Here is a 15,753-nt window from a genome sequence, read left to right as displayed (position 1 = left end):
TCATGGCAGTCTTTAGCAGGAGGCACGTCAATGTCACTGTGTTCAGGGCTCTGATAAAGTTCAAGCCAAACACAGACTCATTTAGAAGGCCAATAAAAGACTGCCGAAACACGGTACCTGGGAACGATCTGAACTCTTCCCTCGTTCCTGTCTATGGGCATCCAGGCACATGTGAATGAACGGCATGAACTCTGGCTATCCTCAGTGGGAATGAGAAGTGATGGTTCGGAGCAGAGTGAGACACGCACGTTTGTGACGGGGCAGCTGAAGAAGAGCTCTGATTGGCTGTTTGCATGCATCTCCTCAATCCACTACTCAAACACAAAGCAGTTTGGCAGAAAAGCATGCATCTCTCAGTAACTTTCCACTCTTTAACTGTTTGGCAGATATGATTGGCATGCAAAACGGACCACAAAGTTGGCTAACCGTTGACTGTTCATTTTCCTCCTGAAGACGCTGTTTTCTTAGGAGAGAAGCCCAAACATGAAGAACCTGTTTATTCGCAGAGAATACACCTTTGTCTGGGCCTCCAGGTGAGATAAAGGAGACAGACAGAGAGAGGGCCTTGCAGGACCACCAGTGTTGCGTGCATGTGTGTCTGTGTGGCCGTGTTTGCCTGTGTGTTTGTTGCTGGGTGTGTTTGTGTACATATGCAAACATGTGTGACTAATTCAGCCAGCAGGACTTTGTATGGGATCGTTCTGTGAGCTAGGAGCTGCAGTAACTCGATCACTGTCAGTCTAAACAGCACATTTACCCTGCTCTCTCCTCAAAGCTGTGCCTCATGCAAAACCAACAGAGGAGTGAGTAGGAAAGAAAAATTAAGAACGAGACCATAAGCACCTTTAAAGGAGTAGATAAGGTGCAAAGCTGACACTTTCATGGTGCTGCTCCATTGATAAGCTGTTGTATCCTTGAAGGTATACAGTTTTTGCACTTGTCTTCTCCCAATGTATGAATGAACCACTTTTAAGCAAGCATGCAACACTTTACTGGATAATGCTAAATTAAAGCACACAGTCACGCAGTTTATCTCACCTTTTCTTTTAGTTTAATATCACAGAATGAGATTCAGTGGGATTGTGCACTTCCAGTTTTGTGTGAGGAGTTTCCACAAGGCACTGCACACAGAGAGGTCCATCCAGAAATGGTTTTGTGAGTCCTGACCTCAACCAAACTGAACACCTCTGGAATTATACTGGAACGCCAGCTGAGACCTGCTGGAAATCCTTCCTGAGGACCAGGATGAGTAGACATGCAATTTGATGTTTCTGCCCATGATTTTGATATGAGATATTGGAGGAGAGCGTATATACCCGTAATGAAGATGCTAATCTTCTGATCTCAGCCACTTTCATGATCACAGGGTATTCAGTAGTTGTTAGTGTTTCCACACTGTTATTAGTGGCTACACTCAACATGAAATGTGAACTGTAGTAGAAGGGAAAAGTTTTGGTTATGTCATAGTAATTATACACCTCATTATACAGTATGACTCTGAAAAAGACTTATTTAGTGACATGACATACAGCCAAGTATGGTGACCAAAACTCTGAATTTGTGCTCCGCATTTAACCCTTCCAAAGTGAACACACACACGGAGCATCGTTTATTCTGCAGCCCCCGGGGAGCAGTTGGGGGTTTGATGCCTTACTCAAGGGCACCTCAGTCATGGTATTACCAGCCCGAGACTCAAACCCACAACCCTAGGGTTAGGAGTCAAACGCTCTAACCACTAGGCCACATGTTCCTTGTTCTCATGAGTTCTCATGCTGGTCCAGGCTGGTTTATGTTGGTTAGTGATGGTCTGACACTGGTTTAGCTGGTGAACCAGCTTAGCTGTGCTTTCCCACCAGTAAAACATAGCTGGTGAGGTTAGTCATCAAGCATGGTTTTTCTGGTTGATCTAGCACAAACATTTAGCTATGAATCTCTTTTTGTGTTCCAAACAGGTTTTAAACATCATGAATGAAAGTACAGTGTGACACAGTTTCCATGTTTGACTGAATTAACTCTTTAACACCCTGCGTTGGATGTAAAATTCTCTGTTTCCTCAGTTCAGCTTCCACAGTCAAGACCTTGTCTCAGAGGAGCACCAGGACAAGACCACAGGAAACAGATGATTCTTCTGCACAATCTGACTTTGCTGCAGTCTGGAATTGAACTACTGGTTTCGTCTGGTCAGAGGAGAACTGACCCCAACTGAGCCTGGTTTCTCCCAAGGTTTTTTTCTCCATTCTGTCACCGATGGAGTTTCGGTTCCTTGCCGCTGTCGCCTCTGGCTTGCTTAGTTGGGGTCACTTCATCTACAGCGATATCATTGACTTGATTGCACAGATACTATATAAACTGAACTGAGCTGGATGATGACATCACTTAATTCAATGATGAACTGCCTTCTTGCATTTTTGACACACTATTTTCCTATTTAATGCTGTTCAGTTGCTTTGTTATATTCTGTATTGTTAAAAGCGCTATATAAATAAAGGTGCCTTGACCTGATTTGACTGGAAAAAATGAAATGCTAAATTATCTTCACATGTAATTCGTGAGCCTACAGTTATAGTGTTGTGCCAACATTTGAACTTTTAGTAGTTACTACTAATTTACTTTTAAAGCTCTAAATGCTGTCCATACTTTGCTTCTATGTTCTTTCTGTGCTATTAATTAAGGTCTCTCCTCTCTTGGCCCTGTCTCGTCTCTTTACTTCCTCCTTTGTCAATAACTGAAGACACGAGCAGCTGCGTTTGGCTCCACATTGTTTGGTTAAGCAGAAGAGGCCATGGCCAGCTAAAACCAATAGGCCATATTTCAGGCGCAAAGTAGCTGGAGTGAGCAGAGAGGCTTTGATCAGAGCAGACGGCAGTGGGCTGATGCTGATGGGGTCAGCGCTGAGGGATTACTGCACAACTTTACTCTCTGCATTCTTTCCACTGAAACACATGACGCTGAGCAGCAATAATACCATCTCCCTTGCCTTGTTGTGTGTGTGGCAAAGCAGAGCTGAAATTACACCATTTTTTGTTGTTAGTTGTATAGATTTATATTCATTCATTGTGTGTGTGTGTGTGTGTGTTTATCTTCCAGTATTTATATTCTGTATTGCTAATTTCTTCCCTCCTGGACCTAGTTATTTATTTAAAAGTGCATTATTATTGCATTAATACAGACAATGACTTCAGTACACCTCTTCTTTAATGAACGTTTTTTTTTTTTTTTTTTAATTTACATTTGTTTTGATATTATTAGTAGGACTTAAAGTAAACCTCGTTTTTGTCCTGGGGGAAAAAATTAAAAGGCTGAAATTCTTGGGAATAGAGTAAATTGATTTAAAGCTGCACTATGTAACATTTTGCCCTCTAGCTGTGTTAAACTACAAGTAACTTGCGGAGGAAGATTGTTTTGGTGATCACATGGGTCGTGCTTCGGCTCCGCGGATGAATCTGATGTTTCAAGCAGCTGTGATCATGGTTATCTTACTAAACACTAATATTATAAAAACTGACAAATCACAGGAGACAGATATGTGAAATATATGTATTATGAGCAGGTAAGTTATTGATGCTGTTGTTTTGACTCGTTTAAATCGATTGTTTTAAAATGGCACTGACATTAGACATAAGGATTGCTAAGTTATTCATATCAGATTATGATCGTGGAAGCTATAACCTGGCACAGCTGTTCATAAGTTTAAATGAACTGGAGATTGAAATTGTTACACAGATAAACATTATTTTGTGAACCTAGTCAGCTCACAAGTGCAAAGTATGTTGATTCGTGTTTTATTACGGGTATTGTCGCTTCCCCTTTTTGCTTGTAAACTCTTTTTTGGGGAAGTCATGGCCTAGAGGTTAGAGAGTTTGACTCCTAACCATAAGGTTGTGGGTTTGAGTCTTTTTGGGTTTTGAGTATTTTTATAATGCATAGGTTAGTTCAGGTTGTCAAATGATAAAACCCCAAGAATGTCATGAAGAAGTCATTTTGTAAATGCTTTTCGAATGGTGATTATATGTGGACACTCATTTGTAATGGCCAAAGGAGAATATGTCAATACTTCTTACTTGGAGGTTGTACCACTTGACATTTTTGCAACCAGTCACTTTGAGGTATTAAGTTCTTCAAAATGCATGAAACCAACAAAAATTCAACGATTTTTTAAAATGTGGCGCTTGCATTTTAAACTAGATTTCAAAAAGACTATTTTGATGCTCGCAGACATGTCTTAAGTGTCACTGACCTGCATTCATTCGACCCGTTAACAGATTATTAATATTTCCTAAAGACATCAGAGTAATACCTTCAATCCGTACATCTTGAGTTTGGAGCTGTTTTTAATGGTGCTCGTGTGAAGTAGTGTAGTGCATGAGTTAATCAGGATGAAGGACGGCCGTTAGATCTGGTCTGTGCTCTGTCCAGAGGTCATGTAAACACAGCTGGTGTTTATGTCCTGCTTGGATGTGTCTGGGGCAGTGGTATTCCTCATCCGTACACACGTCCATGCCTCCTGTCTATGTTTTTAATAAATCTGTGCATCTGTACTTGCAGCGTATCTTATCTCGGCTCAGATCCTGCTCTTTTAGGAACTGTGCTGTGTTTCAGTCTCAATCCCTGCTGTGCAGTGCATCCTTCACATGTACGCTTGAGCTTCTTATCTTTTCCAGCATATTTGAACTTTTGCATTATCAGCATCTGCTCGGAGTACTTTGGTGGACAGGAGCATATATTTTAAGACGGTTGGATTTCAAACCAACTCTGTACATTTTCCTTGTTTTTATCCCTTTGACCCAGGCATCAAATTTGCAAAGGATGATTTTTCATGAGTGAAAACAGTCTTTTTATTTAACAGTTAATTTATTTAATCAAAATACAGAAAAACAATGAAATATTATTACAATCTCAAATCACAGTTGTCTTTGTGAATATATTGTAAACTGTAATGTATTTCTGTGATGCTCCGCTGTATTTTCAGCATCATTCCTCCAGTCTTCAGTGTCACATGATCTTCAGAAATCAGAATAATATGATGATTTACTGCTCAAGAAACATTTCTGATTATTATCAATGTTTAAAACAGCTGTGCTGCTTAATGTGGCTGCCAAAATGTTAAATTAAGTCGATTGAAAACCAGGAATATTAAGTGTGTGTTGTTGAAACTGTCAAGCTGGTGTATCTTTTCACACAGTCTGTGCATTGTTTAGACATGCTTCTCGTGTTACTCTTGCTGTCGATGGGAAAGGCAGGGAGAAACTAATTGCATTGTCGTATGCAGATGTCATTTTTGTTCAGATGCACTTGAGGAATAATTCATTTTCTTCCACCAGTGCCACAGCTGATTCTCACAGCGACCTGTTTAATATGAAATCCCACCAGCTTACCCAAGGTGCATTCGTATCGCATGCAAAGAAGCGAGCTCCTCTTGACAGGGCCAAACAGCTGCGAGGTGGAAGACAGCTTCATTATTGTCTTCGTGTTACAGATGGATGACGCCGCTGACAGACACACCAAATAAATTGGCAGGCGTCTGAAAAAGAAATGAGCTTACGTTACGGCTTTCCAGGAGTCTCAAGGTGTATTTTTAGTCAAATGAGTTGTTACGCAGCGGTGTGTGGCATATGATTTTGTATGTTAAACGTATCCTGTCACCGTTCACTCGTCTTTGTCGAGGCTCTGAGGACATGACTGGAATGTGCAATGACATTTCCAGCATCACACCTGAATTGGTTCAGAGTTTGAAAGAGAAGTCTTTTGTGTGCTTCATGCTACAGATGTCTGCCTTCCACCGTCTGCTGCAAAACCGAGACATCGAACATTTTAATGATTAAGAGCATATTTATTCAAGTTTGTATACGTTGAATAGCTGGTCAGTATCTCTCTTGGTTATAAGATGAATCGTCCATGCCCTGATCCGGCTCTCAGATATAAATCCTGTGCTGACATTCCTGAGAAGAATTTAAAAGCTCATTTGTCATGAAACTCAAGCACCGTCAGTGAGATTTGGAACAGACTATGCAATCGATTCAGAGTTTACCTGCTTTAACCAGCTTAACATTCAATTCACGGCTTACATTCAGGAAACTTTCTCTTAGAAAAGAATTACACACATGTTGCTTATGTTTTTCACACTTGTGTGGATTTCCTTCCACTGTTCTTCGATTGTAACTGATTGAAAATGAATTGTGAAATATACAGCGACCTCTTAAAATATCAGATCAGCGGTGTTAATGTGACTTTCTTCATGGTGTTTTTGTGAATGATTATATATAATTTTTAGCATTTATGAAGTCAGTTCCGCTCGTGTTCACACAGGCATAGATAATTACATTAACTAACAAAATATCCACTTACTAATCACACAGTGGTTTTGTTTTGTCATGTCAAATGTAATTGTTTCGCTTTAGACTTGTTTTCTGGGGCCACTGCATGTTTCTGCCCATTTTTGAAATATGGAGGTTGCTGTGCTGATGGACATGCATATATTTTCATTGAGTGAATGAAGGCCGAACACACCTCTGTATTGTTCAGGAGTGATTAGATGGGCTTGTTTGCCCTTTTGCCTTTAGTTGCAACAATGACATCCCAAACAGTTTAGTGCTAGTTCACTTACTCCTAATGGAGGGTGTGACAGAAAACTAAAGCCTCATTCAGGAGCGCCGGCACTCGAGCTGACACATCGGATCTGATCGGTAAAGAGACTCCTACATTACCAACAGAATAAGAGAACTGGCTCCAGTAAAAGGCACTGTTGTCATTTTAAGCTTCTGCAAATGTAAAGATTCAAGATTTTTTTTTAATTCGTCACATACAAAATTATATATAGCATATATATAACCAGCAGTAAAATGCGAGTTGAAAAAAGAAATTGTATTATGAAGAAAATAATCCAAAATGGCAATAGACAAATTAGTTGTCATTGTGTTTTTGCAGGAAATGTGGACATCCGTCTTATTCGTGTATGAAATCATAAAACAAAGACCTGTGTATAAGAACCTTGTTCAGATTAAACCACAGATGTGAATTTCCATGTGTGGGAATTTATATAAAGCTCACATTTGCTCTTTTTGGTTGCTCTGCGCTTTTGTATGACGTAAAAATGTAAATCACATCCATATTGGTATAATTGTAACATATGCAAAACAGCTTTCATATTGAATAGAACGCATTTAACATGCTGTTGTTCATCTTCTGAACCCACTGCAAATCAAAGATTCAATCAATCAATCAATCAATCAATCAATCAAAATTTATTTAAACAACCGTTTACAACACTCAAGGTGAAACAAAAGGGCTTTCCAATAAAAACAGAACAATAAAAACAATACAAAACAAATACAAAAAATGCACTAAAATGTCAAAACAATTGCTAGTTTTTAAAAGCCAGTCTAAATAAACAAGTTTTAAGCCTAGCTTTAAAAAGGCACAGGTCAGAAATGGTACACATTTTGGTGGGAAGCTTATTCCAGAGTCTGGGCCCAGCTACAGAAAAAGCCAGATCACCCCAGTGTTTGTACCGTGATCTCAGGACTTCCAGCTAAAGTTGATTTGATGACCTAAGAGCCCTGTTTGGCTGACGAAAAGCAAGCATCTCAGTTGCATAAAGTGGGGCAAGGCCATTGAGGGCCCTAAAATCAAACAATACAATTTTTAAATCAACTCTAAAAGAAACTGGAAGCCAGTGGAGTGAATAAAGAATCGGGATGATGTGCTCAGGTTTGTGTGTTAGTTAAAAGACGGGCTGAAGCACTCTGCACCAGCTGAAGGCGACAGGGGGATGACTGTGAGACACCAACATAAAGTACATTACAGTAATCTAATTTTGAACTGATAAAAGCATGATTAGCTTTCTCAAGGTCAGAGAGATTCAAAAATGGTTTGACCTTGGCCAAAAGACGAAGCTGAAAAAACTAGCTTTAACCACGCTGTCAATTTTTTAAAATCAAATTTCAGATTACTATCAAAAGTCACACCAAGTTTTCTGACAGTTGGTCTAAGCTTTTAAGTCAGTGGATCAAAGTCAGAAGTTACAGACTCTCCAAATGAAATTATATTCAGTCATTTCTTCATTTAAATTAAGGAAATTTAGCTCTAACCATATTTTAATTTAATAAATGCAATGAATTATCTGCTCAACTGCGTCAGCATTTTTTAGTCTCACAGGCAAATACATTTCCAAATCATCAGCATAGTAGTGAAAAGCTATGTTAAGCCTGGCTATAACAGACCCAAGAGGCAACATGTAAAGTGAAAATGAAACGGGCCCAACAATAGAGCCTTGTGGCACCTCGCAAGAGAGAGAAGTGCTGGAGGAGGACGAGTCACTACAGAAAAGGTTCTATTGGTCAAATATGAAGATAACCACTGCAGTGTAGTACCCTGAATGCCAACAAAGTGATTAAAGTGAGACAGAAGGACTTCATGGTTCATTGTATCAAAGGCCGCCATGAGATCAAGTAGCACTAGAAAAACAAAGCACTTGGCATCAAAAACTCTAGCAATATCGTTGTGCACCGTTAACAGTGCTATGATTCATACAGTATATCATAATAGCTCTGATGTTCTGATGAGTGAAGACATACAGCTGTATGTTAAAAGGCAGAATCATGGTTCAGCTTATCAGAAATGCCAGATAAGAGATGCATTTTTGCTGCATATGGATACACTGTTCAGTTTGATTGATTTCCCATGACATGATGGATATTCAGAGCTTCACGTGTGTTAACTGAAATGATCGCAATGACCTCAGTTTCAAAACACTTACAAAATACAAAACATTTTATATCCCACTCTTTAATATTGAATGAGTGAGTATGTACTTTCAAGCACTTCAGATACAGATTTTGTCCAATAATCCACCACATGCAGTCATTTATTTCAGTATTGAACATGTACATGTATATCTGTGGTGGATCTGATCTGATCTGACCGGACTGATGTGTGCGCAGGGCTGGGGAGTAAAGATGCGTTACGTATTTAAAATACAAAATATGAGTAACTGTATTTCGTTAAAATTACATTTTAAATAATATTTCAGATTACCAAAGTGATTACTTTTAGTTGTAATGCTATTTCTTAATTTAATACTTGAGTAAACAGCCTGGGGATTTTAACAAATATGGCAACTGATTCTCCGTTGAAAAAAAAATTGCTCATCATCACGACACAAACATCCTCCTAGAATTCACACTTTGCATTCAGTTAACAGATCCATACGAATCATGCATGAAATAAAAGTTTAGAAAGTCAAACGATAGCTTTATGTGCTTTACAGATGAACCTGAAGTCTTTATTCATTCAAATGTTCAAGAATCAATCATATTTGGCACAGTAACCCGAGTTCATGATCCGATTCGTGAACAGATGATTCTTTTGACTCAATCTTTTAAAAGAATCATTTAATTTGTTTAAAACATTTAGCTACTGTATATAGCAGCATATGAATTAGATTTGTCTTATGTTGTGTCTGTGTGCTTTTAATGCAGTGTCTGATGCGGAAAGCGTCGTCAGTTTTTACTTTCACTTTCTAGTGAATCGACTGAGTTAAGAGGTTCACCGCATAATTCTTGTGCAAAGTTTGCATGTTGCTTGGGTGATATCCATTGGCTCGCCTTCCTGGTTTCAAACAAATATTTACAATATTGCGACAGTTCACGGTTGGGGGCAGCGGATTTGCTATATCACTGGACTCCGTCCCTTAGTTAGCCTAGTGTCCGCTCACTTTTGCCCAGGCCCACCCAAAAATGTCTGGATTCGTTTTGAAGTTTGTAATGCAGCATGAAACAGCATGGAATCCCATTCATTGTATTCAAATCGAATTTCTATTTGTGATGCTATCTGAAATGACATAACATTTTTGGTTGTTCATTGAAATTCTGTGGAAAACTGTTGTTTATGCAAATAAAATACAAATCTTAAAAGTTTTATTTAGAGTTGGAAAGCATAAAAACATGACATCAAGTTAATATGTTCCTTAGTGTTACAAAGCATAAGAATTTAAAAGTATTCTAAAGTATTAAGATTAATTTGCTAAACCTAAGTAATATAGCGAAATACATTACTTATTATGTTTTAAAGCTTGTATTTTGAAATACATTTGAAAAGTGACCTTCCCAGCCCTGTGTGTGTGTTAATTAGAGAGCTCTCTGTTACAGTGAGTCAGGTTCTCCTTCAGAATAATTAAAGGTGAAAAGGCTTGAGAAAAGAGCTTCACAATCGGAGACTTTCCTTTCTGTCTTGGTTCCTGATGGAACGCCCACTGCGGTCACTCATTGTTCACTGCTATGACAAGCAAACACTTTGTAGGGGCATGTAGACACACCTGGTGCAGTTATGTTGGCTGAGAAGTGTTTGGTGCTTTTCTCTGTGGCTCGTATGAGGGGTGGGAGCCTCGGCTCTTCTGCTCATCAATGGAGCTCCGGAGCTCAGTCAAAACAAAAGTGGGCCTCGAGCGAATCTGGCTTCAAGACAGGTAAAACCTGAAGACCAGCTGAGCTGTCAGTCACGCTGAGACATCTGCCCTTCGTCAGTCTGACAGCTGGATAATCTCCCCTCTCCGGTAGCTCCTTCCTTTCGCATTACAATCTCGGCCCATTATCCAGCCTCGCACATGAGCACCTTTCCTCCAGTGACATTTCACTCAGATGCCGTTAGGAGATGCGTCCTGGGATTCTTTTGAACCCTACTAAAGGAGTTCACATGTGTGCGCATGTATGTTTGGTAAGACTTTATTTCAATAGTCCTTTTTAGACAATCTCAAAAAAACAAAAAATGTTTATTTATTGGCATAAATGGTTCCAGAAGAACCTTTAACAACCATGGAATCTTTCAATTATACCATAGGTTCTGGTGGAAAAATGTTCTTCAGAAAACGTATTCTTTGAACAACCTTTACTGAAAGGTTCTTTGAGGAACCAAAATGGTTCTATGGCATCACTGTAAAAACGTGGGTACATTATTTCATTTGAAGTTCTTAAAGGTACAGTACATCTATTAAACACAAAAAAGATTTTCTTGAAGATCTCAGTGGGGTCTGAATGGGGTTTATGCAGAAGGCTTTTAGGATGATGAGAAACATAAATTCAGGTGATCAGATTTATAGTGAAGGGCTGTATGAATGCGACCGAACGTTTCCCACATGCAGCGCTGCAGTAGAATGCGTTCATTCATGCACTACATGCCGTTTTAATCAGGTCACACGAAGAGTCTTCATCAGCAGAGGTGATTGAATGAACTTGAAAAGTGAGCTGGCTTACAGTAAATGCCTGATGAATGTACTTTTAAGACGTGGAAAAGAAAACACTGCACTCTTTCACTGTGACCGCACCTAGTTTTGTGAAAGACCTCCCGTAGAGTCTGCGCTCCACTAGATCCCATAATCCCTCAGTTTGCACTTTAAGTAAATTATGAGCTGAGTTGCCAAATTGACCATATGAGAGTTTTGTCTCTATCTGCTTAAGAACGTCAAGACATCGCGGCTTATATAGTCATGCATGCGTGATTATGTCAAATGCCAAAGTAGCACCAAAGTGTTTAGATATCTGTGGCACCTGTACAAATGCAACATTTTTATTCCACATATCCCGTCAGGATTTACATCCAAGATCATGCTAAACACCATCAAAGAGAGTCACGTTTGACGTTTTCATTTCAGTCTTGCTTTTCGGAGGTCTGTATGTTCGGTGTTTGATTGACAGCAATAAAAGTGGGGGGAAAACAAGTCAAATGTTATATCAAATTGCATTTGTTAGCCGGAGCGGGGCCATGCCTGACCGTCCCCGCAGGGATTTGGGATAAATATACATGAGAGGTGCAGCTCCAGTCTTTCCATCTAATTTGTGAGAAAAGGTGTGGATGTGCGGGGAACGATGAGCCGTGGATCTGTAATGGGGGCCGCTGTCCTAACAAGCTGCTTCTGAAGGCTTACGCTGGGGTAAATCCCACCGTCCCGCTCTCTTTACCTGAATCTCCTCCTGCCGTAGGCCGGCTCACGTCAGTTTTTCTCATTTGTGAAACGCTGTTGGGTTTTACATGCTTTGCTCGCCCTGCTCCCACATTAGGTTGCTGCCAGTCGTCGTCCGACTCTTTTTGACATTCACTTGTATTCACACAAAGCAAAGCACGTCCGTCTACAAGAAGCCCACGGGTTTTCAGCATGTGTGTTGTTTAGTGTAAATTGGGTGGGAGATTCAGCATTGTGTTGGTACTAATGTCAACTCACCAGCTGTACTGCTCCAGATTCAGGTCTTGGCCCTTGGTTTTCTGAGCATCTCTCATGCATATTTCACAGATTAACATGCACATCAGTCTCCAGATAAGACAGCTGCAGGTTGCATCCATCCATAAAACAAGCCTTGTTTGATGAGCTACATTTCAAACGGTTCTCAATACAAAGGTGAGATTATGCTTTGCATAAACCGTTAAATCCAACGATACGAGCTTCTCTACAGGACTCTGTGACTCACGTCTATCTGCAGTTCTCTCAAATACCTGGACGACTTTTCTACTCAAACTGTTATGCTATTCTATTCAAGAAGACTTTGTTAATGAGATGATTGCCAAACAGAAGGATTTTCTGTGGTGGTCTCAGACCCTGTGTCATGTGCAGCAGGTCAAACATGTCACGTAATACAAGCGTCTGTCTCTCACGCATCAATCTCAAGCAGCAGAAGGGCCACCAGGAAAACGTTATGAAAAAAACAATTACATGGCAACAATATCCTTCGCGTTTACAGTCGAGTGGACATGCATGCGGCTGGAGTTTGTTCGTTTCAATGGACAGGACAAATGCATATACAGACGCAATCACATTTATTTACACTCAGACATAAAGCACACATTTGTCAGCCGGAGGTATTGCTACCAAGAGAAAGTAAACGAAAGGAGAACGTCGTTTGTTGAATGGGTGGGCAAGCTCACACACGGCTCTCAGCCAACACAAGCCACTCAATAGACTGCTGAGGTATTTCTTGAAACGCCAAGCTCAATGATCTTTCATCATCCAGCTCTGATGAACACTCCACGCCGGCCAAACTCACTTGTGAAAGAAACATCAACACTATCTTACGTTTATACATGAACAGTAAGGAAGCTGAACATCTCATGTGTGATGTTACTCTCATTGCTCTCATTACTTTAGCTTAAAGGGGATGGTGGATGGTACATCCATAGGTTGATTTCCCTAAAAAGCACAAACACTTGCTATCGAAACATCATTCTGTCTGTTTCAATGTTCACGACACTGCAGCAGTGTCTTGACCTTGGCACTTTTTACTTTCGTAATTGATTGAATCCAAACAATTCATAGAATTAAATACAATCAATTGCACAAAGCTGGTTTGCCACAGTCAGTCGGCAGCTTTCTCATGAATTCAGTTGACATCTCAGGAACTTCAGTTCTGTTGCCACTAGACCATGACGTTTCAAAGTCCACACCTTAACCTAACACACAAAAACAACATCCTCCATCTTTGCAAATGTCATCAGCCTGAAACTTCAACTTCAATGTGTGATAAATGTCATGTTTTCATAGTCCTGAAGTGCACATGTTGAGTCAGGCTGTCTGATGGGCTTCTTAATTATCCTGTTGTGCGATCGCTTGTGTGACTGCCGTCCTCATCGGTGGATAGGCTATGTCTGTAATTTGTTTACTAGACATCTCTGAATTAATATGAAAGACATTTGACAGGTAATGAGGCATGACTGCTTTGAGAATGAACTGTTGTCAGCAGGTATTGTTAGTCACAGCCATTCAAAGATTCAACTTGTGCCAACGTTCATTGCTTAATTTCATACACTATGAATGGCTACAAATTACAGAAAGAGAATAAAAACTACCATATAACCTCTTTAACAGGCTCAATACTGAAAGAAGAAATCTGCAGACCTTGGAAAGTATGTAGACACAGAATTCCTGTTAGTCTACAAAAAAATAAGCTTAATTTATTTCCCAGACATAACACTGAAAATATCGCAGGTAGTTGTGCTTGCAGATGTCTAGTTTACTTCTTTAATCGTCATCTTAAACAAAACTCTTCAATTATTACTTTTTATGGTAATAATTTCTTATTATTTTTATGGTGCTTATAGGTACTTTTAGCCTGAGCTGTGAAAATATGGTTTCTACAGGTTAACCTATTAAAATCTTCTGGAGAAATGATCCTCTCCCACCTCAGGTTAGGATTATTATTGTTAACTAAAACTTTAACTGAAACCACAAATAAAAAATGTGGGTAGTACTTGAAATAATATAAGTCTTAGCTGAGATAAAAAAAATATTTTTCCTTCCAGCTAGTTAGCAACAAAACATTTCTTTTTCTCCAGTTTTTATTTTGTTGGGTAACACTTTAGAATAGGGAACACTTATTCACTATTATCTATGACTTTTCCCTCAATAAATTTGCTGCTTATTAATAGTTAGTAAGGTAGTTGTTAATTTTAGGGTAGGATTATATAAAATAAGGCAGTAATATGTGCTTAATTAATTCTGACTCACAGCCCAGCACCCTGCAGCTCAACTCAACTCTAGAACTGGCAGATCCACCACTGGCAGAGGTGGGTAGAGTACCCAAAAACTTTACTCAAGTAAAAGTAAAAGTAATTATAGAAATATTTACTCAAGTAAAAGTAAAAGTACTAGTCTTGAATAGTTACTTGAGTAAGAGTAAAAGAGTATCGGATAAAAAATCTACTCAAGTAGTTAGTTACTAGTTACTTTGGGTCATATATACGGAGCCTTTTTTTATATAGATATATAGACAAAAAATGTATGTAATGTATGTGTGTGTGTATAAATGTATATATTTCATCAGCCTTTAATCCAATTTATGTAATTTATTATAAAACCCTGTCTGTTTATTTAAGTAACAAATATAGGTGTCATGCCATAACATATTTTTAATACGACTGACTTTATTTTAAATGTGAATTTAACATTGAAAGTTAATGTGATATAAATATTGCTACTAATCTTTCATTGTTCAGAAAGAGAGCAAATAACATTTACATTATTAAACATAATTTTCACTGACAGTCTAGATTTCATTCACTCTCAGAAACTACCATTAAAATCACTGAAACTGTTAACACTGTGAAATCAATATCTTAATTATAGATTCGTACACACATCTGCACTTTGTTGTTTCTGACGAGAGAATTCGGCAGAAAGAGGTATTCAGTAAGTGAGCGAGTGAAGGAAGCACCGGCATTTCAGCGATGACACATCGAACACCTCTGATTGGCCATTGCATTCAAAAGCTCAACAGAACCGTGTGTGATTGGTTAATGCGCAGCGCTGTAAAAACGCGTCTGTCTCTGGCTCAGCGCCAGCAAGCGATCACAGATCTGAATTTAGCAGCTGATGATATGACTTGCTGAACGTACTCGCACTGGTGTGATTGTATTAAAATTAATAAAATCTTAATCGACTCTAGTCTTTTGGAAGCTGCATTCAACCTGTTATAAGCCACACACGTACAACAAACTAATGTCACAGTGGTATCGTGTACTGTAATCGAATGTAGCCCAAGTTATTACCTGTTAAACAGTAGACAGCACACGCGTTCATCTAATAAGGATCTCCATCGCAAGCAAAGAATAGCCTTTGCAGATTAGCTTTCAATTCAGTGCAGTTCCATAGCCCCGTTTTCAACGCTGCTAATATTCTTAAACGTTACAACTCAGAGTGAACCGCTTCAGAGCTCAGCGCGTGCAGCATGGAACTGAACGACTCAATCAAACTGATTCATGAACCAATTCACTCGT

This window comes from Carassius gibelio, chromosome A21, assembly GCF_023724105.1.
Source record: "Carassius gibelio isolate Cgi1373 ecotype wild population from Czech Republic chromosome A21, carGib1.2-hapl.c, whole genome shotgun sequence".
NCBI lineage: Eukaryota > Metazoa > Chordata > Actinopteri > Cypriniformes > Cyprinidae > Carassius > Carassius gibelio.
This window is presented reverse-complemented; position numbering follows the sequence as displayed.